Below are 26,754 nucleotides of genomic sequence, written 5' to 3' on the forward strand. Positions count from 1 at the left end.
TTATTTCTGGATCTTCAATTCATTTTCACTGATCAACCAGCCTATTCCTATGCAAGAAAGTACCATGCTGTTTTTATTACTGTTGCTCTATAGTACAGCTTGAGATCCGGGATGGAGATTCCTCCAAGATATCTTTTATTGTACAGAATTATTTTAGGTATTCTGTTTTTTTTTTTTCATATGAAGTTGAGAATTGATCTTTCAAGGTCAGTAAAAACTTGTGTAGGAATTTTGATTGGAATTGCATTGACTCTGTAGATTCCCTTTGGTAAGATGGCCATTTTTACTATGTTGATCCTCCAAGCCATGAGCATAGGAGATCTTTCCATCTTCTGATATTTTCTTCAATTTCTTTCTTTAGAGACTTGAAGTTTTTTTCATATAAGTCTTTCACTTGCTTGGTTATAGTTACACCAAGATACTTTATATTATTTATGACTATTAAGAAGGGTGTAGTTTCCCTAATTTCGTCCTGAGCCCATTTGTCATTTGTATATAGCAGGGCACTTCTGTTTACTCAGGTAATTAATTATATTACATCTCAAGTCTCTGATGAGTTTGAGTATCAGATAGTTTAGTTTTACAATTAAGCTTAATTTGTAGGGGTTAAGACATTTTAGGTCTGATAGATGTTTTAGGTTGATAGAGACTAGATAGGATAGATTTTTATTTACATTCAGAATTTTAGACTCACCAAGATAGAAAAGATGTTTTCTTCAAGGTTGCCAAATACAAAGAGCCAAAACACTATAAATGTAACATTTATATATTTCCTGATTGTTTCATCCTTCTTCTTGTTGTATGTTGTTTATTGTATATGTGTGTAATTATGTAAATGTATATGTAAAAATAAATTAATTAATTAAAAAACAATTTTAAAAAGAACCAAGTAAAAAGTGAAAGAAGCCCCCCTCCATTACACTCATCCCAAAGAGATCTCACAGTCTCTACAGACACATAGTACTAGCCTCTGGCCCAGGTACTACCCAGAATCCAGAAGATGGCTCCCAAGTTCTAGGAACACGTGGTACCAGCCTTCAGATCCCCCCTGTCCCGGCACTACCCAATGTCCCTAGAAGGCCTCCTGTACTATATAGACACACAGGACTCCACTGATATGTGGTTCTAGCCTTCAGCCCACAAATATACCAGCCTTCCAGTGGAGAATAGCCAGACCTCAAGATCATACATGTTAGACACCCCACCCTACCCCACCTGCCTGTAGATCCAACTGAGTTATAATCAGTAGAGGAGAGTTGTGAGCTATTCCATGAGATCCAGCTTATGGCCCAAGGCCCTACCCACAATCCCAAGGAGAGCTACCAGTTCCCAAGAACATCCAGCCTCCAGCGTCTAGCCTACTACTCTTCCCATTTTACCAAGAAGTCCAGTAGGCACCAGAAACAACCAGCCAATACCAGTGACAACCAGATGGCTAAAGGCCTATGTAAGAACATAATCAACAAGAGGCAGGATAATATGGCACCACGAGAACCCAGCTACTCTACTACAGAAAGCCCTGAATATCCTAATAAAACTGAAACACAAGAAAATTACCTTAAGTCTATTCTTATGAAGATGATAGAGGCCTTTAAAGAAGAAACTAATAAATCTCTTACAGAAATACATGAAAATACATACAAACAGATAGGGGGAAATGAATAAAAATGTTCAAGACCTGAAAAGAGAAAGAGAATCAATAAAAAAGAACACAAATTGAGGAATCTTGGAGAGGAAACACTTAGGGAAGAAAACAGGAAATACAGACTCAAAGAAGCTAAGAAACAAGGTGAGCCTAAAGAAGGTTGTTTGAATCTCTCTCAGAAGAGGAAATAGAATAGACATCAAAAGTGGATGAAGAGAGGGAACTGGGTAGAAGATGGCATAGGGAGGGAAATGAAGGTGGGTATCAGATGTGGATAAAGCTGGGGCAAGAGGTGAGAGGCCTGGGAGAGAGAAGGGAAACCAAGAGGGTATGCATCTCTTACTCAAGATGGAGGCCTGTTACATGGCAGGCTTCTAGGAGGATATTGTGGTGACTCTAGCTGAAACTCCTAGAATTGGCAACATGGAAAATGAAATGCCCACCTTCTAGGAAGGTAGAACTTCTAGTGGAGGCAAGGGAACACGAATTTACTCATAAAACTTTTGACCCCAAATTTACCTTGACAACAAGAATTTCAGGCTTAAAGATAGAACAGAGATTGAGGGTTTGTTCACCCAATGCCTGGCCCTACCTGAGACCTACAACATGAAAGATAGACAACCTCTGACACCATTAATGGTACTCTGCTATGGTTGTAGAGACAGGAGACTAGCATAACTGTCCTTTGAGAGGTTTCAAATAGCAATTGATTGAAACAGATGAGAAGACTCACAGCCAAACATTGGGCAGAGCTCAATGAGTCTTGTGGAAGTACCAGGGGAAGGATAGAAGGACCAGGATGGGGCTAAAAGATGAACAGAGCCAAGGCCCATGGTGATTTTCAAAGACTGATGCTCCAAACAAAAAGCATGTCTCAACCTAGGCCCCCTACAAATAGGGAGTCTACAATTTGTCTTGCCTACAAAATGTACAGAGGTAAAGACAGCACAGAAATTGTGGGAGTGGTTTACCAATGACTGGTCCAATTTGAGACCCATGTTATGAGAAGGAGCCCATCCCTGACACTGCTTAGATGACCAGGAACCAGAGGAACAATAGCCCCAGAGACCTATGGTAAAACCAAACAGGACTGGCAAAAAAAAAAAGTCAATGGATTGTTTCCTAATGATATTCTATGATATTCATAGATTGATGTCTAGCCCAATTGTCATTAGAGAGGCTTCATCCAGTAACAGATGAAATTAGATTCAGAGACTCACAGCCAAACATTAGCTGAAGCTCAGGCAACTATGTAGAAGAGGAGAACAATGGATTTTTGGAGCCAGAAGAATCAAGGACACCACAATAAAACCTATAAAATTGCCAGGTGTTGTGGCACATGCCTTTAATCCCAGCACTCAGGAGGCAGAGGCAGGCAGATCTCCATGAGTTCGAGGCCAGTCTGGTCTACAAATCAAGTCCAAGACAACTAAGGCTAACACAGAGAAACCCTGTCTCAACAAACAAATAAACAAACAAATAAACAAACAAATAAATACATAAATAAATAAATGCATGGATCTGACCTAGGCCCTTCGCATATATGTTACAGTTGTATAGCTAAGTATTCTTGTGGAATTCCCTAATAGTGTGAGTGGGGCTTGTATTTGACTCTTTTGCCTGCTTTTGGGACCCATTTCCTCCCACTAGGTTGTCTTTTCCAACTTTAATATGAGGGGAGGTGCCTAGTCTTACTGCAACCCGATATGTCATATTTGGTTGATAGTCTTTGGAGGCCTGCTTTTTTCTGAAGGGATATAGAGAAGTGGATTAGGAGGAGACAGGAGTTGGGGGAACTGGGAGATTATGAGTCTGCAATCTGGATGTAATATATGAAAGAATAAATAAAATAAAACAAGACGTAAAAGAAGAATAATAGAGAGACAAAGAAATCCATTGAACCTGCCAAGTCCATGTAAAGAGTCCTGAAATGAGGTAAAATTCAACAACTGGTGAGGGATATGCACATCTAAACCGTCTCCTCAAGGTGTGACTCTGCCCACCATTGACCTGCAGTCATCTAGACTTCACATGCTATAAAGTGGTCTGATTAGCTATTAGAACTGCGTCAAATCATTTTTTGGGGGGAGTAAAATTCCCTCTCTGGCTAAAGCCCTTACCTTCTCCCAGCATGAGAAATTCCCATTTCTCCATTGTCCGATAGTCAGATGAAAAGACACAGATGTCTCTTTAGTATATCTTCATTTCTGCAAGACCTGTTACAATACCAAAGCAAAAGTTAGCCCACCTCAATATTGTGAACATTTGGATATTTTGAAATGGACCAAAGCAAAAATCTCTGCATACAGGTCAGCCCCAAAACTAATCTTTTATTTTACATTTTATGTTTGTATGGAAAACATTTTTTCAGAATGTAATAAAATATTTTTTTTACTTATCTTTAAGTAATTTCTCTTTAATTCTTCTACCTTGGTTATTTTTTATTAATTTAATTATTTACTCACTTTACATCCCAGTAATAGTCTGCTCCCTCCTCTCCTCCATGTCCCACCCTCCCTTCTACCTCCCTTCTCCCCTAGCCCTCATAAAAGGGGTAGACCCTCTACTCACCCACCCCAACTCATCAGGTCACATCAGGATTTAATTTGTCCTTTTTCTCTGTGGCCTGGCAATGAAATACCATCAGAAGGAAATGATAGAAAAGCAGGCAACAGAGTCCATGTCAGAGACGGCCCCCACTACCCTTACTAGTGGACCCACATGAAGCCTGAGCAGTCCATTGATTACATCTATGTTGAGGACCTAGATAAACTCCATACATGGTTCTTGGTTGGTGCTTCAGACTATACAGGCCCCTCTGGGCCATGGTTAGTTGGCTCTGTTGATCTCATTGTGGAGCTCTTCTTGCTTCTGGGTCTTTTTATCCTTCCTCCTACTTTTCCACTAGACTACCTATGCTTCACACAATGTTTGGCTGTGAATCTCAGCATCAGTTTCAAGTGCTGTTGGGTGGAGCATCACAAAGTACAACTCTGATAGGCTCCTGTCTGCAAGAATATCAGAATATCTTTAATAGTGTCAGAGGTAGATTTCTTCCGTGGTGTGGGTCTTGGGTTGGGCCAGGCATTGGTTGGACATTGTCTCAATCTCAGCTCTATCTGCTCTATCTTTATCCCTGCACACCTTATAGGCAGGGTAAATTTTGTATCAAAGTTTTTGTGAACGTATAGATTACTTTTGGTAAGACAGTCATTTTTACTATGTTAATTCTAAACATCCATGAGCATGGGAGAGCATTCCATTTCTGATATCTTCTTCAATTTCTTTCTTCAGATACTTGAAGTTTTTTCCATACAGGTCTTTTACTTGCTTGGTAAGAATTACACCAAGATACCTTATGGTTTTTGTGGCTGTTGTGAACGGTGCTGTTTCCCTAATTCCTTTCTCAACCTGTTTGTATTTTGTATAAATGAAGGCTACTGATTTTTGTAATTGATTTTGTATTCAGCCACTTAGCTGAAGGTGTTTATCAGGTGTAGGAGTTCCTTGGTAGAATTCTTGGGGTCACTTACATATGCTGTGATAACATTGGCAAATAGGGATAGTTTGACTTCTTTTCCAATTTGTATCCTTTTGATCTCCCTCAGTTGTCTTATTGCTCAAGCTAGAATTTTAAGTACTATACTTAAGAGATACAGACATAGTGCACAACCTTTTCATGTCTCTGATTTCAGTAGAATTGATTTATACTTATATTTCTCCCCATTTAGTTTGATGTTGGTTCTGGGCCTGCTGTATATTGCCTTTATTGTGTTTATACATGTGCCTTGTATCCCTCATCTCTCCAAGACTTTCATCATGAATTGTTATTGGATTTTGTCAAATGCTTTCTCAGCCTCTAAGGAAATGATCATGATTGTTTGTATGATGGATTGCATTGATGTTTTTCTGTATATTTAACCACCCCTGCATTCCTGGGATGAAGCCTACTTGGTCATGGTGAATGATATTTTCAATGTGTTGTTGGATTCTGTTTGCAAGTATTTTATAGAGTATTTTTGCATCATTGTTCTTAATGGATATTGGTCTGAAATTCTCTTTTTTTCTTATCTCTTTGTGTGGTTTAGGTATCAAGGTGATTGAGGCTTTATAGAATGATCTTGGTAGTGATCCTTCTGTTTGGGACTATAAGGACCTGGAGAGGTCAGGAGGTCTACAAGGAGACTGATGGAGCTAATGAATCCTGGCAGAGGAGGGAGGTACTGAATAGAGTGATGCATTAACCAAGGACCATGCCTAATGAGGTGCTAGATCCTCTGCTCAGAAGTAGTAGATAGGCAGCACAGTCTCCTGTGGGCCCCATAATAAGTGGTGCAGGGACTACTTAGGACATAGACTCTGGCTCCCACAGGTTTGATCACTTCCCCTTGGCAGGGTGGCCTTGCCAGGCCACAGAAGAAGGATACAGGCAGTCCAGATGAGACTTGGTAGGCTGAGGTCAGATGTTAAGGGAGGAGGGCTCCTCTTTCTGAGGACTAGAGGAGAGAGGGAGGGAGGGAGGATAAGACAAGGATGTGACTAAGGAGGGTGCTACAATTGGGATGTAAAGTGAACAATGAAAAAATAAAAAAATAAAAAGATCAAGACCTCACTTTCTTATAAATAATTAACTCATACAGGGCCACTGTAGTGTTGCATGACCAAGGAACAAAAATTACCAAGATTAGACATATAAATGAATTCTACAATTATATAAAATATAAGCATTGTATTGTGACATAAGTTACATAATAACTGAAGCAACATTGGCCTGATGATTTTTCTTAGGCCTAATGACAACTCTGACTATTAAAAGGTAATAATAAATTGTTTGGGATATGACAAATCCGCCCAGGCTGGCTTGGAGATTTTTTTTCTGTCTAGTGATCTTGAAACAGCAAGAACTACCAGCCTGAGAATGGGCTGTCATCCTTTGGTAAACTATCCCCTTGAAACTACAAGAGTGTTAAACTTTGTGTTTTGAGGTTGATGAGGTAAAATGATTATAAAAGATAATTCTGTTTTGTCATGGTTTATCAATGATGACTAAAATTATGACCAGGTTGAAGTTAAAACATGAATCTGGGGAAAAATAATATGATCTATGTTTTAGAACAATGTGTATCTATCCATGCCTACTGAGTTCTATATAAATAAAAAAGCACTCTGACTTCCAGTCAATCAGGCTGCAAAATTGATCACCATGCCTGGTTCATTCCTCCCTCATTGCTCTTACATCCACCCTTCTTAAGGCTCTGACTGCACTAGTGGCTGGACCCCAGTACTACATGAAGGTCTAGTTGTGGCAGTAAAACAACTGAAGGAGATCAGGGGGATACAAATTGAAAAAGAAGTCAAAATAGCATTATTTGATGATGACATGACAGTATATATGAGTGATCCAAAAAATTCTATAGATAACATCTACAGTCAAGAAACAGCTTCAGCAAAGTAACTGGATATAGGTTTAACTCAAAAAACAAATCAGTAGCTCTCTCATATACAAACAATAAACAGGCTGAAAAGGAATTCAAGAAATAAGACCCTTCACAATAGTCACAAATAATATAAAATACCTTTGGTAACTCTAACCAACCAAGTCTTTAATGGAAAAAAATTGAAGAAGATATCAGAAGATGGAAAGAGCCCCCATGCTCATTAATAGGTAAGAATAACATAGTGAAAATGGACATCTTACCAAAAGCAATTTAAAGATTCAACACAATCCCCAACAAAATTCCAACACAATTCTTACAGACCTTGACCGCACAACATTCAACTTAATATGGAAGAACGAAAATCCTGGAATAGCTAAAACACTCTTGAACTATAAAAGGACTTTAGGATACATCAAAAGTCCTGATTTCAACCTGTACTACAGAACTACAGCAATAAAAACCCACATGATATTAGCATAAAAACAGACAGGATGATCAATAGAATTAAATTGAAGACCCAGGGGTAAATCCAAACACATATGGAAACTTTTTTAATAAACAATCCAGAACTATACAACAGAATAAGGAAAGCATCTTCTGCAAATGGTGCCAGTCTAACTGGATGTCTTTATGTAAAAGATTGAAAAATAGATCCATATTTATCACCTTGCACAAAACTCAAATCCAGGTAGATCAAAAACCTCAACATAAAACCATATACTCTGAACTTGATAGAAGAAAATGTAGGGAACAGCTTTGAACATATTAGCACAGAAGGCAAATTCCTGTGCAGAACACCAGTGGTGCAGGCACTAAGAACAACAGCTAACAAAATGGGACCTCATGAAACTGAAAAGCGTCTGTAAGGCAAGGAACACTGTCAAAAGGACAAAACTGTAGCTTACAGAATGGAAAAAGATTTTTCCAAGCTCCACATCTGAGAAAGGACTAATATTGAAAATATATACAGAACTCAATAAACTAGACACAAACAAACCAAATAATCCAAATCTTAAAACGAGGTACAGTACTAAACAGAATTCTCAACAGGAATCTCAAATGGCTGAGGCACATATAAAACTGTTCAACAACCTTAGCCATCAGAGAACTGTGGATCGAATGACTTTTAGAATCCATCTTACACTTGACAGAATGGCTAAGATTAAAAACAAAAATGAGAGCTCATACTGGTGAAGATGTGGAGCAATGGGAACATTCGTCCTCTTGCTGGTGGGAGTGAAAACTTGTACAGCCACTTTGGAAGTGCATATGGTGTTTCCCTAGAAAATCGAAAATCAATGTACCTCAGAACAAGCTATACCACTCCTGGTCATATACCCAAAGGACATTCCATTCTATCACAAGGATACTTGCTCAGTTAAGTTCATAGCAGATTTATTCATAACATCCATAAATTAGGGAAATAACTTAGTTGTCCCTCAACCAAAGAATTAAAAAAAGGTATGTTTACTCAATAGAATATTACTCATCTGATTGTTAAAATGACATCATGAACCTTGCATGCCAATGAATGGAACTAGAAATTATCATCCAAATGAGGAAATCCAGACCCAGAAAGATGGCATGGCATATATTTGCTTATAAGTGGATATTAGCTATAAAGTAAAATATAATTATGCTACCATCTACAATCCTACAGAGCCTAAGTAAAAAGGAAAAAGGACAGATGCAATGATCTCCCTCGGAAGGTGAAATAGAGTAATTTTTGTAGGTGGACTTGGGGCAGGTGCAGATGGGAACTAAAGGGTTCAGGTGCAGGGGATGGATTGAGAGAGTATGTGGAGAGATGGCTGGAATTGTGAGGCATTTGAGGGGTGATGTGAAAACCTAGTGCAATGGACACTCCTTGGAATCTATAAGGGTGACCCTATGAAGGGCTCATTGTATGTAATTGGGGATACGGAGTCTGGGCTGGCCATCTTCTGTAACCAGGCAAGGTTTCCAGTGGTGAGACTGGGACATCAACCCAATCACAAAACCTTCGACCTATAATTCATCCTGCCTTTAAGATGTATCGGGGTAAAGGGAGCACAGCCCTTGTGGGAGTGGCCAACAAATTACTCGTCCAATTTGAGACCCATGCCCAAAAAAGGAACCCATGCTTGACACTGCCTAGATGGCCAGAAACCACAGTCTGAATAGCCCAGACTCTAGGATAGAACCAAACATGACTGGCAAAAAATGAGTCAATGTAACAATTTTTAATGATATTCTGCTATACTCATAGACCACAGCCTAGCATAATCTTCGTCCAGCTACTGATGGGAAAAGACACAGAGATCCACAGCCAAACATTTGTCATAGCTTGTGCAATCCCAAGGGATAGAGAGAGGAAGGGTTATAGAAGCCAGAGTGGTTGAGGACACTAGGAGAACATGGCCCACAGAATCAACTAATTAGGGCTCATAGGGACAACTACTGAAGCAATAATTATGGAGCATGTATGGGTCTGAGCTAGGTTCTATGCATATATTTTATGGCTGTGTAGCTTGGTGTTCTTGTGGGATTCCCAGTAATGGGAGGAGGGCTGTCTCAGACTCTTTTGCCTGTGCTGGAGACACTTTCCCTCCTACTAAGTTGCCTTGTCTAGCCTTGATATGAGAGTTTGTCCTTTGTCTTATTATAACTTGTTGTGTTGTATTCACTTGATATCCCTGGGAGGCCTGCTCTTTTCTGAAGGGAAATGCAAGAGAAGGGACTGAGAGGAATGGAGGGAGGGAAAACTGTTCTCAGGATGAGATAAGTTTTTAAAAATAGAATACACACAAAAGCAATTGCGCTTATATATAAAAATGATGTAAACATATTCATATACATAAACACTCAAGAATGTTTTAATGGTGGGGCAGTCATAATTATTAGCACACAGTAGATTGAAAACAGAAATGAACACTGAATGGAACTAGAGTTTCTTCTTCAGGAACTCCAGGGGCAGAGATTAGGGTTTTTTGTTTTTTGGGGTTTTTTGTTGTTGTTGTTGTTGTTGCTGTTGTTGTTCCTTTGTGTTCTTAGAAATCACTCTAAAACATTACAAGACTACTGAACCTTAATTCTCTATGAAGGGCATCAAAAACATAAAGAGTGCATATTTTTATGAATATATAAATCATAAAAGAGATATCAACCCCTGTGTCTATTTCAAACCTTTCAAGAAATCCCAGTGGCTCGAAAGAGCCTGCATTCTTTCCTGTCATATGGCTGTTGACCTAAACAGTTCAATAGAACCCAAAATTTTCTTAAAATAGCTGTTAAACTAAAAAGTCTTATTCTAAAAAATAGCATTTGTTAGATTGGCTCGAAAGAGCCTGCATTCTTTCCTGTCAAATGGCTGTTGACCTAAACAGTTCAATAGAACCCAAAATTTTCTTAAAATAGGGGGAGACCTGGTGGCACTCAGAGGAAGGACAGCAGGTAGCCAAGAAGAGACTTGATACCCTATGAGAATATATAGGGGGAGGTAATCCCCCTCAGGAACAGTCATAGGGGAGGGGAATAATGGGAAAATGAGGGGGGGGAGGAATGGGAGGATACAAGGGATGGGATAAACATTGAGATGTAACAAGAATAAATTAATAATAAAAAAAAAGAAAAAAATGTGCAATACAACTTCCCTCAAGGATTCAGTTCAGATCCCAAACTGGCCACCTCCCTGAGCTCAGAAAATAAAGCATTCACTTAAAAAAAAAAAAAAGTCTTATCCTAAAAAATAGCATTTGTTAGATTTGGAGTCTGTCCCTTTAAGAGACTTATGACTCTAGAATATCAGACTTTTATCTTGAAAAATAATCATTCATTGTTCCCACCCAGAAAGGACAGGCCCCTTCTATAAGGATTAAAATATGTTGGTCACCTGTAGGGCAGTGCAGCGAGGCACAATCCAAGACAAAGGAGGCATAATTGTGTCTTCTTGAAGGCCCTGACTTGTAGGACTGGCAGAGGGGTGTCTTCCCATTTCTAAAGTACTTGGCTTTAAGTCGTGGTCAGATTCCCTAGCACCACGGTGGCCGTGTTTCTCCATGTTAGACTTTTGAGGAAGTGTAAAGAGACAGAAGAGCAAAAAGAGATCAGAGTCAGACTTTCAACAGATACAACTGTGTTTATTAGTACACACAATAAGGCACAGCCTCTGTGCCACAGGAAATTGAGGGGTGTGCCAAGAGAAAAAGCTGGCTGTGACTCTTCATAGGGGTGGGGTAAGTGTCTTGGGAAAGAACCATGAGGAGCTCTCCTGCAATCTCTCATTCATGAAACTGTTTGCCCAAAGTGAGACAGGATGTGCCAAAGGACATTTTCCTTCTTGAATGACCAGTAAGGATAACAGAGGGGGAAAGTTCATCTGTCATCTCACAAGAATCCCGTTTTACAACTGAAAAACTATCTAACAATAATACTCTGGCATTGTTCAACTGAAGACCTCCAGAAGACAAAGACCCTAAATGATAACAAATAAACATTCAAAAAATTGACTTGGGGTCTGAATAGAGAATTCTCAAAATAAAAATTAAATTGGCTAAGAAATAGATCAAAAAGTGCTCAACATTCTCAGCAATGAGAAAAAAAGAAACGTTAAAACTGCTTTGAGATTTCATTTTATCCCAGTCAGAATGACTGAAACCAAGAACACAACTAGTGTGTCTGGAGAGAGGAATCAGTGACTAAAACCACTCATTCTTGCAGAGGACATGGGATCCATTTTCCTACCACCTTCATGATGGCTCATGACATATGTGATTCTAGCTTCAGATGATCCAACTGCATCTTCTTACCTCCAGAGGGACTAGACATGCACATGGGGCAATCGAAATATGTAGGCAAAGCACTAATACACATAAAATAAATAATTCTTAACAACAACAACAAAGAAAACAATTGAAAAGTGCTGGAGAGGATGTTGGGGAAGGGAAACCCTCATTCACTGCTGCCAGGATTGCAAACTGGTGCAGCTACTGTGGATATTAGTGTAGAAAATTCTCAAAAGTCTAAAACTAAAGCTCTCATATGACCCAGCTATACTACTTCTTAATATGTACCCAATGGATTCATCATCCTATTCCACAGATACTTGCTCAGCTGTGTTCATTGCCTTTATATTCACAATAACTAGGAAATGGAAACAACCTACATGTCCTTCAAATGATAAATGAATAATTAAAATGTGGTGTTTATGCACACTATGCAATTTTATTCAGCTGTAAAAGAAAACAATATCATGAAATTTAAAAATGGATAGATCTAGAAACATTATACTTAGTGAGGCTTCCAAGACTGAAACACTCATGCCACGTCTTTTCTCTAAAGTGTGTATACTAGCTCAGAAGTGTCAGATGTAATTATATATAACCAGAAGTAATTACAGAAACTCGGAAAGTGAAAATGAAACATGAAGAATAGTAGAAGGATCTGTAGAGAGAAAGGGAGTAAGACAAAGGTGCTATGAATGGGAAGTAGGACAAATGGAAGTAGGGGCTTTAATTATGGGGTGTATACAGGACTGTATAAAGCATGAGGAAGAGAGGAGGGGTAATGAAATGGATTCTAAGGATGATTGAAAAGGCTGTAAGACACATTTTATATTTACTTTAAAATCCATATATTATATATAAATGTATATGTATACATACATAAATAATTTAAATGAAGTTATACTATGTGATGGCAATGTTACTCCCAAGAATCATAAACTAACAAAAATCCTACCCTAGTCATGAGAAACTTCCTTCTGAATTGTTGATGAGTGAAGTAGTCTAAGAAACCTCCAAAACAATGTAGGCTAGTGTCATTGCTCTTAATTGCCTTCCAAAACTTGAAAGTAAGGCAGTATTGCTGAAGACACCACACATTATAGACACAGTACTTCGAAGAATCAAATTTGGATCTGCCCTGGAAGCAATCGCCTTAAGGACTGGCTCCTTTAGTATCCAAATGTGCTATGCAATCTTCCAAGGGGGAAAGTAATTAACATTCCTACCCAGCTATAAACTCACAAAAATGACCAACATGGCAAAATATTCCTAAGGGCTCAATAGTGCAACTTACGTCTTGGTGATATGTAACAGCCATGTAATTGGACTTAAGACACAAACAAAAGGAAGGAATTTATGACTGGTACTGTGAACCTAGCCTAATACTCTTGGCCGGAGAGGCTATGAACTATAGAAGGGAGCTTACTATTACTATTTTGCTAAAGCAGTAAAAATTCCAACTGCTTTCTAAATGCCTGTCTTATCTCCACAGGTAAGTGTAACTCTCACCACTACTCAAGGAAGCTTCTTTTAGTAACAGACAAAGGCCATACATAACAGATAACCACAACTGATCAAAATACACAGAAATGACTCTGGAGTTGCAATCCCTGGTTGATGATACATCTACAACACAAAACCTACACCTAACGCTCAGGGAACATTGAGAAAAAGGAGGTGGAAAGATTGTAGGAGCCAGATGTGCTGGGAGATAATATCTTCTCTCTACATCAGGAAACTGCATCCATGAACTCTTAATAAGATGCTTGCCTGAACAAGTACTGCACAGTGACACTGCTAGTTGATAGCTCAAAGGAATTAGGAAAAAAATCACAGAAGGCCTTACCCCTAAATGTAAGATCTATACATTTTAAAATGGTCTACAATGTATTTTTAAACTCCAATATAGCTGAGAGATGGCTCAGTAGTTGGTTAAGAGAACTTGCAGTTCTTTCAGAGGACGTGGCTTCCATTCCCAGCACCCACATGCTGGCTCACAATGGTCTGTAATTCTAGTCCAGGGTATCAGATGAGCTCTTCTGGCCTCCATGGGCACTGTATGCATGTGTCACAAGACATATATGCAGGCAAAAATGGATACAGATAGAAAGAATGAAAGAAAAAGAAAAAGAAGAGAAAAACCCTCTTCTAAATCAGTAAGAAATAGATAAATGATTTTTTTGGCCAAAATATTTAATAGATATTTTATAAGAAAATCTACAAAAATATCTAGTAAAGGGATACTCATATTCACTAGTTATCAAAGAAATAGAAACAATCAGATTCATATCAACCAGAATAGCTAAATTAAAAGAGCAGTAAAGAGTAAAGTTCTCAAGGCACATGTATTGACTAAAACATAGAAAAAATTTTGACCCATCATATGCTACTGATGATGCTATAACGTTGCTTTAGAAATTTATCTTTAGAGATTAGAACAGGGGTGTGTTGTGTGTGTGTGTGTGTGTGTGTGTGTGTGTGTGTGTGTGTGTGTGTGTGTGTGTGTACATAAATGAGTACATAAGCATGCTCCTCCAATTCATCAGGTTTTGATGTTTTCATGAATATTTTATCGGTCCTGTTAAACATTGCTTACTCGAAGGTCATGGGTATATTTTATGTATTTTTCTAGAAACTTACAGCACAGTAGTATAATTTAGCATTTAAGTCTAGTAACTATAACAGATTTTTGATTGATTGATTGATTGGACAATTGGTTTTCTCAAGACAGGGTTTCTTTGGGTAGCCCTGGGTGTCCTAAAACTTGCTCTTCAGAACAGGTTGGCCTCAAATTCACAAATATCCTCATGCCTCTGCCTCCTGAGTGCTGAGATTAAAGGCCTGTACCACCACTGTCCAGCCTATTGATTTTTGTAATTTAATTTTGTATCCTCAAAGTAATGAGACAAGGGTCTTATTGTTTATTTATTTATTATTTATTATATTCTGTGTCTTGATTCCTTATTGAAAAGACTCTTCTTAGATGTGTCAGGGTGGAATGGTAAATGGGGGGCTCCACTTTTCTGAGGAGAAGGGATGGGAGGAAGGGAGAAGAGGGTAGAGTGTGAGACCTGGTAGAGAGGAGGAGTGGCTGTGTTTGGGATATAAAGTAAATAAATAAATAAATAAATAAATAAATAAATAAATAAATAAAAGAAAAAGAATACTTCCCTTCACTGAATTTTGTTGGCATCTAAGTCCTTATATCTTAAAGTACAGTTTTGCTTTGTTTTTAAAAATGAAATTATACACAAGGTTGCATGGTATGGTCCTCAGCTTTGGTAAGAGAATTTTGAAACTTTGCCACCTTGTATGAGAATGTAGAAAAATGCTGAGATTACAAAGCAAATGGTTCCCCTTATTTACCTTGAACAATAACAGAGATGAACGGGATGGAGGGAACAGATTATGAATGAATTCTTGTGCTTTCTCTGATATTTGATGCATCTTGCAATAAAACCTTGCTCTGGTGACTCACAGAAGTTTCAGAGCAAAGCTCTAGAAACAAAACAGAGGGTGTAATCTTCCTCAGTTACTTCTACTCTGGGCCCGAATGTCCTTTGTATTACCTGTATTACAGTATTTATGTATTTGTCCTGGTTGTTGCTGTTAATGCACTTGTTGTCAGGCATGCAACCGTGCTATAATTATTTTTTCAAACCCAGAGTAGCCTTTTCCAGCACAATAGTAAGTTATAATTGTATGAAATGATGAGCAAAGAACCTGCTTGGCTCCTTAAGTGATATCTCTGAATTAATTCTTTTATAGTAAATAATTACTTCCTGTGCACGATTCCTACATCATTATATGGTTCCTCTTTCATTTCCAAATTTCATTATTAATAGGATACAAGCCTTTTAAACTAGATGCATAATAAGATGAGTTCAAAAGGTTAGCTTTGAACACAAGTGCTGCCATTAACATAGGCTCCACTTCTTATATTCCAAAAGCCATGCTGAGGATTCATCTGTTCTTGCTTTTAACTTTTGCATCTAATTAATTTTTGTCTGAAGGGCCTGCTTTTGGTATTCACCAGCATGCCCCAATGGTGTTAACGTGTAGCAGAGTGACCTTGAGTGAGAAACAATTTTCACTCAATTCTTTCCCAACCAATTATTTTTGAAATGTACAAATAAGGAGTATTTATTTTGCTCTCCCATCTCACAAGGGAAGAACATCAAAAAATTACTTTGGTTTCCTTAAGAGATTATTAACATAGATATGGCATAATACATTATGGCTGATGTGATTTCAATGTATTTCTCTATTTTCAGGCAGCCCTAAGTGCGTCTCTAAATAGTGTCTAGTTATCTATAATGTCTGCTCAGTAAAGAGGAAATGGTAAAAACAAGGACCTACGTATGGAGGTAGAAGTTTTCTAAAACAGAATTGGGAGATTTTACATGAACAGTATAAAGGTCATAAGAATACTAAGTGACATCTTGGGTCTCAAAATAGCAATGTGAGTGGGCCAAATGTTCTTCTAATAAGTTAAAAGGCTTAGAGCAATAAAACCCAGTTTATGTAGTGCTATGCTTTTGTCCATAATTTACACTCACACTAGAGACACAAGAAAGCTGCAAACAATGGAAAGTTCCTAACTCTGTGAAAATTGTTCTGGATTAAAAGAACAAGTTCAGATTCATTTACAGGACCATAGTGAAGTCCCCCAAATGATGAGTAAATTTATGGAAGGTCTTGAGTGTCTCGCTTTAAAGGTAGTAATTGTGCTGGAAAGGGCTACTCTGGGTTTGAAAAAATAAGTATAGCACGGTTGCATGCCTGACAACAAGTGCATTAACAGCAACAAGCAGGACAAATACATAAATACTGTAATACAGGTAATACAAGGGACATCTGGGCCCAGAGTAGAAGTAACTGAGGAAGATTACACCCTCTGTTTTGTTTCTAGAGCTTTGCTCTGAAACCTCTGTGAGTCACTGGAGCAAGGTTTTATTGCAAGATGATGCATCAAATAACAGGTATAAATGAGTGTTGCATGGCTGTGTCCATGTTTAGAATGATAACTCAGCTGGGGATGTAGCTCAGTTTTAGGGCTATTACTTAATATGTCTACAGTTCTGAGGTTGAACTCCCACTATTGTAACAAAGAATAAGTCATTAAATATACCAAAATAAAGATTCTAGGTATACACTTGTACAAATAGTCCAAAGAAACTTTACAAAGTCCAATATCTATGGATGAAAGAACTGTTAGTTGAATAAAAAATGAAATTATTGCAGAAACTCTCACTGCATTTGTATGACTCCAGGCATTATTACCCTAAATTCTTCACAGAAGTTCTAAATTTATGAATTACTCAGTTCTCCCAATGAGCACAGTGAAGCTTCCATTGTGCAATTTTGTATTTTGATGGGACACATACCTCAATATTTCCAGAGAAGAGAACTGAAAGCAGGAGTAACTTCAAGTGGGAAACAAATGCTGACATTGTCTCATGGAAGGTCTTCACTGTCCTAGTATAGGATTATGTTTTATGTGGAGAGAGTAAGTAAAGTGAGAGTGGAGCATAGCAGGATCTTGACAAAAGATGAATTTGTAAAATAAAAAATGTCAAGTAGATGTTGCTAAAGATATCACACATTAACCTAATTTTATTCATTTGTGGTTTTGCTTGTCTGTCTCACTTTTCTGTTGTGCTGGTGATAGAAGAGGGAGCACCCCAAATAATAGTCAAGTGCTCTGCCAATGAACTACACTCCCAGAACTGAGAAAGATAAGCTATAAAGTTTAATCTCTAGTGCGTTTATAAAATTCTCAATGAAATAAAAAGATACAGCTCATAATATGTTACTCATATAACAGATGATATATTACTTTAAATATCAGTAATGAGGATATTCACAATTTAAAAAATAATAAAGAAAAATGTTTCATCACAGAAATAAAAATAACAAAACATCTAATATGACAGTGTTCTTTGGCCACCAGAAACACACCTATAATTGAACAAATTGAGATTATTGTTCATGGTAAAGAGGGATAGTCGGGAAGGACATTAAAGAAAGTGTTCATGGAATTTGGATCATGTTCAAGTAGGGCTTTGCATGTTCTCAGGAAGTGTGGTAAGAATTTCTTACATGTATACAATGTCATTTGATTATATCCACCACCACCCCTATTTCCCTGTTTCCTATTTCTCCCAGAGCCCCCAAGTACCCTTCCAAACTTCATATTCTGTTTTTTTTTTATTTTAATTTTTGGTTTTTGTTTATTTATTTATTTTTTTAACTCAATATTTATTTATTCAGAAGCAATACTTAGATGCATAGCCATAAGAGGGTGTGACAACACTTCTGAATATTTTCTACTTTTACACAATTTCCTTTTTTTTCTACTTTTTTAAAAATTTATTCTTGTTACATCTCAATGGTTATCCCATCCCTTGTATCCTCCCATTCTTCCTTCCCTCCCATTTTCCCCTTATTCCCCTCCCCTATGACTGTTCCTGAGGGGGATTACTTCCCCCTGTATATGCTGTCCTTCCTCTGAGTGCTACCAGGTCTCCCCCTCCAGGGGACATGGTCAAATTTGAGGCACCAGAGTACGTGAGAAAGTCATATCCCACTCTCCCCTTTTATAACCCACTGAGTCCAACTAGTATTGCTCATATGGCCATGGGTATAGGGTCATCTACTAAAACATGGGCAACCTAAGAGAAAGCATATATCTGGAAAAAATGGAATCTCCTTCCCCCCAAAACCATCAATTACCAATATCTTTTTTTTTTTTTTTTTTTTTTATTAATTTATTCTTGTTACATCTCAATGTTTATCCCATCCCTTGTATCCTCCCATTTACCAATATCTTTTAAGTTAGGAGGCCATCCATCCTGGTTTAAGTTGGTCTTGTGTATGTAACCACATGTACTGTGATTGCATAAGTGTAATGACCCTCTCATGTTCAATAGATACTACTTTTTCAATATTCTCCTTATGCTCCAGCTTTTAAAATCTTATCTCTCAAGGACTGTGAGTATCTTAATGTGGCTCTAGAAAAAATAAAAATTAAAGTGAGGTCAAAGCTGTAATTGATAAACACTAGCAATAACAAAAACCAAAATACCAAAACCAAACAGCTGCCACTCATGAGGTGCCTCCTTTACCAAAACCAAACAGCTGCCACTCATGAGGTGCCTCCTTTACCAAAACCAAACAGCTGCCACTCATGAGGTGCCTCCTCTTTCTTTTCCTTTTTTTTTTTTTTAAGATTTGGCAGTCTATGGTTTTGTATTTAGGATTACATAGTGTTCTTGCATCATTAGTGCTGCAGAGACTTATTGCTTGTCCTATGTGACAAGGGAGTAAAAACTTCACTGCTCCTTCTCAGACTTTCTCAGCTGAGCCTGAGACTTACACTGACACAAAATTCATTAGCAAGAGAAAGTTACGTATATGTTTGATAGAAGTACTACTTAGCAGAGCCACCTAAAGGCAATGAAGACCCAAAGAAGTGGCAAAGCTTGTGTGCTTGCATTTATGTTAGATTGAACAAAAGAAGGTGACTAGAGAAGAGTAACTAAACTGGAAGGTGTTTTTTTTTTTTTAAACACCTTCTGTTTTGGTAAAGGAATGTCACGCTCTACATGTAGGTTTTGTCAGTTCCAAAGGAAATACCATTTTCCCAAATTCTGATGGCTAAACAAAAGCCAGACATTCCTCAGGACCTTGTGAAGTCAGTTCCCCTCTACAAAAGGAGCCATTTTCATTCTCACTGGCAGAAGGGATAAATGGCTATCTGCTGTGCCTACTAGCATACAAAAGTGCATGCTGCTCCAGATTCCCTCAGTATCTAACAAGTACATTTCAGAGTCCAAGCTAGCATCCAAGCTCTTCTTCTCATCTCCACCACTATTTTAAATGTCCCTACATCACAGGCTTCCCCGCTTCTTATAGTCTTCCTATTTTACCCATGCTCCCTCTTTTGCCCACACTCTCTTTGTCTTCCTTGGTTGGTCCCCCCACCTCTCCCTAATCTCCCTCCCACACTCTGCTTTCCTCCTGTTTCAGTTCCAGTCTGCTGGCCGTGCTCAGTGTACTACTTTCTCTCTCTGTTTTGGACTCTTCCAGATGCCTAGAGCTGTCCTCTGTCTTATAGCTATAATAAAACCCTTTCCTTAATCAGCTATGATGCTGTCATGTCATCAGTTTATCCAGGTTTTCTCTTTTATTTTGAGGAAGAAAAAGGAGAAAGCATGCTCTTCTTTGTACATTTTTGTTCATATGTAACTTTACATATTTTTATTCCCAAGTGGCATATTTTTGCTACCTCTTGTGTACCTCTTGTATACATTTGTTCTATTGCTTTTTTGTGTTTAATGGAAAAGGCTAGCCTACTTCTCAAATATCAGGATTGATTTTGTCTCATTAAAAAAGAATAGATTCTATGTACAATAACATCATACATATAAATTAATGCACTTGAGAGTATCCAAACATGGTGGTACATGCCTGTAATTCTAGTACTCAGAAGATTATTGCAGGAAAATCATGATTTTGAGGCCAGCCTGAGCTACATAGTGAGAATCTGTCTTGAACAAACCAACAAAAATACATAGGACTAAAGTTAGCAAGTGCAATTGAAAAGAGAGTCCACAAAGGTTCTCTTCTATGCATGCAAAGTGGTGTTTTTGTTCTATTTCTCAACTTACCTTGTAGTAACATATGTGTTTATGTTATAAAATCTTGCTAAGATGGATATTTTTAGGGTTTTATACTTTTCTTTGTGCTATATTTCAGAAAAAAATTATCTTATTTTCTTATTATCAACTGACTTTAAATTCAGTAGGCTTAAATTTATTTATTTAGGTACAGACTTTCTCAAAATAACTATAGTTCATAAGCAGAAAATAACCAAGCTAAACACATTCTATGAAGAGAAGAAAACCAAGGCTTAAATCTTTGCAAAGTTCAACAATTAACTTTGTGTAGGCCAATATAAGTCTGCAAAGAAGAAAAAAGCACAGGAGGCCAAACTGATATAAGGAATTGGGAATGTTTTGTTGTGTAGCCTGTGAATGCTACTTTATATGGAGAAGGAACTTTGTAATGAAGTGAAAGATCTTGAGATAGGAAGAGTAACCTGATTTTTGTGACTGTGTGGCGACTATAATCACAAATGCCCTAATAAGAAGTAGGCAACAAGGACTTCAATTGTAGGACAAAAGCTAATGAAATAACTCAAAACAAAATGCTACATGGCTATCATTACTAATATTCTATAATTCACAGATAAAACAAAATTTTAGAATGCATTCACTTAGCAGATCACTAAATTCTAACACAAATACTAGAGTATCTTAAGCCTACATGAAAGAGTCCCCCATCATGGTGTAACCTGTCTCTCTGCTGTTTCTACCAACATAATTTTAAAATGCCTTAATTTTTAACTATATTTTTTTCTGTTACTAAAAATCTCCACAAAGTTGCTTCTGCATGGGAACACAGAACCTTAGGTAATTAGCTCAAAGTTTCCCAAGCCGTGATCACTCCAGAATAAACTCTGATATTGTTTTAAAGGTGATACCTGTAATAGTTTGTATGAATGTTTGTTTGTTTGTTTGGTGTGTGTGTGTGTGTGTATGAGAGAGAGGGGGCTACAATAATCAGATGCAGAAGATAATTCCAACATTCATATGAAAATTAAGTAATTCCTGAGTGCATAGATAGTCACCAATTTTTACCACACTGTGTCCTTGTATATTCTAGGAGCAGAACATACAAGGATAGAGAAGGTTATCTTTCCTCATCAAGGAATAATATACTAATTTGATCATATTTTCCATGAGGATATGACACAAAATTAATAATATTAACAGCAATATGTTACAGAAGCAAAGATACAACTATAAGCATTGTAAGAACTTAAATGGGTAAAATTATGAGCCAGTGTCTATATTGTGGACACAAATAGACTATATACATTATTATCCTAAAGGGACTACATTATACTATAAAGATTACATAGAGTATATAAAAAGGACAAACCCTTTGAATCATAATTTTTACCTAAACTGTTATTCTAAATATAATAAAATCTAATTAAACATTTGCTTTGTGATTGTGTCATGTGTATTTTTTAAAAAATAAAGGCTTCTTGTGGGATAATTTAGCTGACTCATCTATTCTCAAAGCAATTTAAGAACACTTAAATAGATACCCTTCTTTCTTTATTAGTAATTTTATAGTAGTATAATAAGTTGTTGAAGATTACCGCTGAACTTGTGGTTATCTTAATAAGAATAGTGTGACAGAATTTAATGCAACATGTATTTATTTGCATTCCTATAAAGGATTTTGTTCTATGCTAAGTATTAGAAACAGTGAAAATAAAAATAAAACATACCTATGTTCAACAGTGCCTCATGGTCAGTCTCTTCTGGTTACATCCTTTCTCCAAGTGCTTGGTGTGACCCTTTTCTCATTTTTATCTCTCTATATATCAACAACTCATGAATTACTTGAAAACAATGACTTCCTTTTAATAATCTACATATTCTCAGCTTCTAACAATGTGCTTTCTACAAAGCAAAAATTAACACTTTTCCATTGTACCACTGAATATATATTTCCAGTTCAGTTAAAATATTGTGAAAGTCAGAATTGATTTAACATGCCTGATTTTATTACCTAACCTTAATTTCATAGACTATTTGGGTGATAAAATGCCAACTGTTCAATCTGTAACTCAAATAACTAGACATAGGACCAAAGTAGTGATGAAGAGAGAAAGATGGTGGTGGCTTTATGGGGAGACTACTAAAGTCCTTTCCTAGTTTTCACAGTTACAGAGAATAGAAAGCTATTGACAGCAATTAAAAGGACTTCATACTTCATTGGAAAAGCATAAAAAACAATGACCAGATCTTTGGCACAAACATTTCAAGTAGAGCTTCAGTATAGCTCTCAGAGAATTGCTACAAAAGGCTTAAAGAGGAAAACCATTCTTGTCTCTTTTTTGGTTTTGTTTTTAACTTTATTTAGACAGTAAGATTTAAAAATCTAGATATATGGAGAAAATTTGAGTTATTGGTGGTTACTTAGGGATAAAGCTTTACTAGGACTTATCAAAAGACTAAGATTGCCTTAAAAATCAGTGCCTACAACCTGAGCAGGAGGTAATAGAGCTACCATATTAAATAATACCTGATCACAGTGGGAAGGAGAGAGTGAACTTTCATCATGCCAAAGAGTTAAGCATGAGTTTCTTTCTTTCTTTCTTTCTTTCTCTCTCTTCTCTTCTTTCTTTCTTCCTTTTTTCTCTCTTTCTTTCTTTCTTCCTTTTTTCTTTCTTTCTTCCTTTCTTGATATTATTTCACTATGTAGATCAAGCTGGCTGTAAGATGATAAACATCCTGTTTCAACCTGGGAATGCTATGATTATGAGAGAGAGAGAGAGAGAGAGAGAGAGAGAGAGAGAGAGAGAGATAGAGAGAAAGAGAGAGTGTGTGTGTTCTCTTGACACGAAGTAAACCAATCTACATGTAAAATGTTTAATTTGCTATTCGCTGGTAGATTAGTAGGGGAAATAAGAAAAACATGAATTAGGTTCCTGAAACAATTTCATGTTTTCTTCAGTTTAAAATGAAACTCCAGCAGTAACTGGTTAACAGTAACTAGAAAGAACTAGAAGAGCTTGAGGACTCCAAATAAAAAGTAACAAAAACAACATAGACATTCCAATAACACAGATTCACTCAGATCATTTTGAATGCATGTTTTGAATCACACCATACCCCACAAAGACACACAGTTGTCAGATAAGTAAAAAATAAAAGCCAGAAAAAAAAAGCCAGTTCTATTCCAAGAGTGGGTTCCCAGTTCATAACTCAGAACACACCTGTTAGTAAACATTTTTTTTGGTAATGACTGTTTGAATTCAAACATCATCTATTCCTTTTGTACATGTCAACTAGATGTTAGTTCTTGACCATGGTCAATGAGAGCTCATATTTGAGTGTACGTGGTGAAAGATAAGCACTGTCTAAGGTCTGATGAGGTTAATCTCAGATTAACTAAACGTAAGAACACTTTTCCAGCAGCAAACATGGCAATACCATAGAAGCAAAAAACCAACAGTAAAATACAGATAGTAAGTTACTCTTATTTTAATGTCAATTTGTGTAAGCATGAACACTGAAATTTTACTTTGGCTATCATTAAAATGAGGATACAAATGCTTTCCCAGGCCCTGTAGATGAAATGTGGCTTCTATGTCTAGAACAAGGCAATTAATCTTATTATAAAACCATCAGAAATGTTCACCAAATGAAATTTACAGTGACTTCCAGCTCTTCATAGTGTTTGAAATTCATGGAAATTTGGTAGTTAAAATATTCACTTTGAGCAGAAAGATTTACCTGACTTTCTTCCTTGAGGCTGAAGAAATGCGATAGAGCTACATACAATACCCACCATGTTTTGGTCTTGATTGAGGCACTAGCTCAGCAGGCTAACTAAGTTAGCCATAAGAAAGACCAGTGGGAGACAATAGGGCAATAAAATTTGCCATGAGGACAGCTGCCATCCAACAACCCCAGGCTAGAAAAGCAATGTATTGTGTGTCTCAAGGCTCTCAAATTTTGTTTTATGATTTTTATTCAGAAATAGTATTTTTCTTCTTTGTATTTTGAGAACAGATGTTTAGAATGTGAATTTTCCATTGATATACAGGCACTGAACTTGACCGTCTATAAATCACCTAAGTACATATCAATACAGTAGGCTGTATAAAATCATTCTTCCACATGAGCCAAGAACCTTATATACAAACAGTACTTTATGGTGTCTCCTTTTATTCTGTGAAGTACAGATCAAAGCTGGCCTCCATTCTGCTTTTAATTGCTAAGTGCATTATAGCAGTATTACAACCTGCAAGACTAATAGAAATGTGAATGTTGGATGAATGTTATATAATTTATTATTCATGGTTTTGTGATCCTATTTTAATATAGATTCTAAATAAAATCATATATCCCTCGTCTAAGAAATGAAATATGATCAGACTCTCTTTTCTTAAAGTTTTATTATTTTATCTTCTTTTGCAGTGAGTTATTTACTATTCTATGTATATATGTATGTGTACGTGTGTATTTCAGTATTAAGCATTGACTTAGGGCCTTGTGCATGATGGGGAAGAACTCTATACTGAGCTACATTTATAATCACCTTTTAACCTTTTATTTTTATACAGAATCCAAGAGATGGAAGAGAGAATCTCAGGTGTAGAAGATACAATAGAAGAAATTGATACATTAGTCAATGAAAATGCTAAATCTAAAAAATTCCTCACACAGAACATCTAGGAAATCTGGGATACTATGAACAGAATAGACCTAAGAATAATAGGAATAGAAGAAAGTGAAGAGTATTAGCTTAAAGACAAGAAAATATTTTCAAGAGAGCCATCAAAGAAATTTACCCACCCTAAAGGAAGAAATGCCTATAAATATACAAGAATCTTTTGCAATACCAATTATATTGGACAAAAAATCCTCCTGCCACATAATAATCAAAGCACTAAATGTACAGAAAAGAAAGAATAGTAAAAGCTGCAAGGGAAAAAGTCCAAGTAACATGCGAAGGCAGACCTCTCAGAATTATACCTGACTTCTCAATACAGACTCTAAAAGCCAGAAGGGGCTGAACAGATGTCTTGCAATCTCTAATAGGCCACAAATGCCAACCTAGACTTCTATACCCAGCAAAACTCTCAATCACCATAGATGGAGAATAACAAGATATTTCAAAACAAAACTAAATTTAACCTATGTGTATCCACAAAGCCAATCCTACAGAAAGTACTAAATGGAAAAATCCAACCAAAGGAGGTTAACTACACTCAAGAAAACATAGGAAATAAGTAATTCTGCACCAGAAAAAGCAAAAGAAGGGAAGCACACACAAACACACATGCTAATACCAACAACAGCAAATTAATTATCATTGGTCCTTAATATCTCTCAATGTCAATGAACTCAATTCCCCAATAAAAAGACACAGGCTAACAGAATGGATGAGGAACTAGGATCCATCATTCTGTTGCTTACAAGAAACACACAACAGCAACAAAGATAGACATTACCTCAGATAAAGGAAGGGAAAAAGGTGTTTTTTTAAACAAACTGACACAATAAGCAAGATGCAGGAACCATTCTAATATCTAACAAAATAGACTTTCAACAGAAATTTATTAAAAAGATTTTATTAAATAAAATGTTTTATTAAAAGAAGTGGAGAAGGAAATTTCATGCTCATCAAAGGAAAAATCAACCAAGATGGCATCTCAATTCTGAACATTTATGCCTCAAACACAGGGGCACCCACATTCATAAAAAGAAACATTACTAAAGCTTAAATTGCACATCAAACCCAACTTTAGTAGTGGGGGACTTCAACAACACACTCTCAGCAATAGATAGGTCATCCAGACAGAAACTAAACAGTGAAATAATGAAACTACCTGACATTATGGATCAAATGGTCTTAACTGACATTTACAGAACAGTTCACCTGAGCACAAAAGAATATACCTTCTTCTATGTACTTCATGGAATTTTTTCCACAACTGACTAAAAGCAAATCTCTACAGAAACAAGAAAGTTGTAATAGCTCCTTACATATTATCAGACCACCAAGGATTAAAGCTGAACTTCAACAACAACAAAAAACAACAGAAAGCCTAGAAACTAAGGGAAACTGAACAACTGTTTACTAAATGATCACTGGGTCATGACAAAAAGAAAGAAATTAAATACTTTAGACTTTCTAGAATTCAATTAAAATGAGGGCACATCATACTCAAACCTATGGAATACAATGAAAGCAGTGCTAACAGGAAAGAGCATAGCACTAACTGCCTTCATTTAAAAATTGGAAAGACCTTAAA

Source organism: Acomys russatus, chromosome X, assembly GCF_903995435.1.
Source record: "Acomys russatus chromosome X, mAcoRus1.1, whole genome shotgun sequence".
NCBI classification, from domain to species: Eukaryota; Metazoa; Chordata; class Mammalia; order Rodentia; family Muridae; genus Acomys; species Acomys russatus.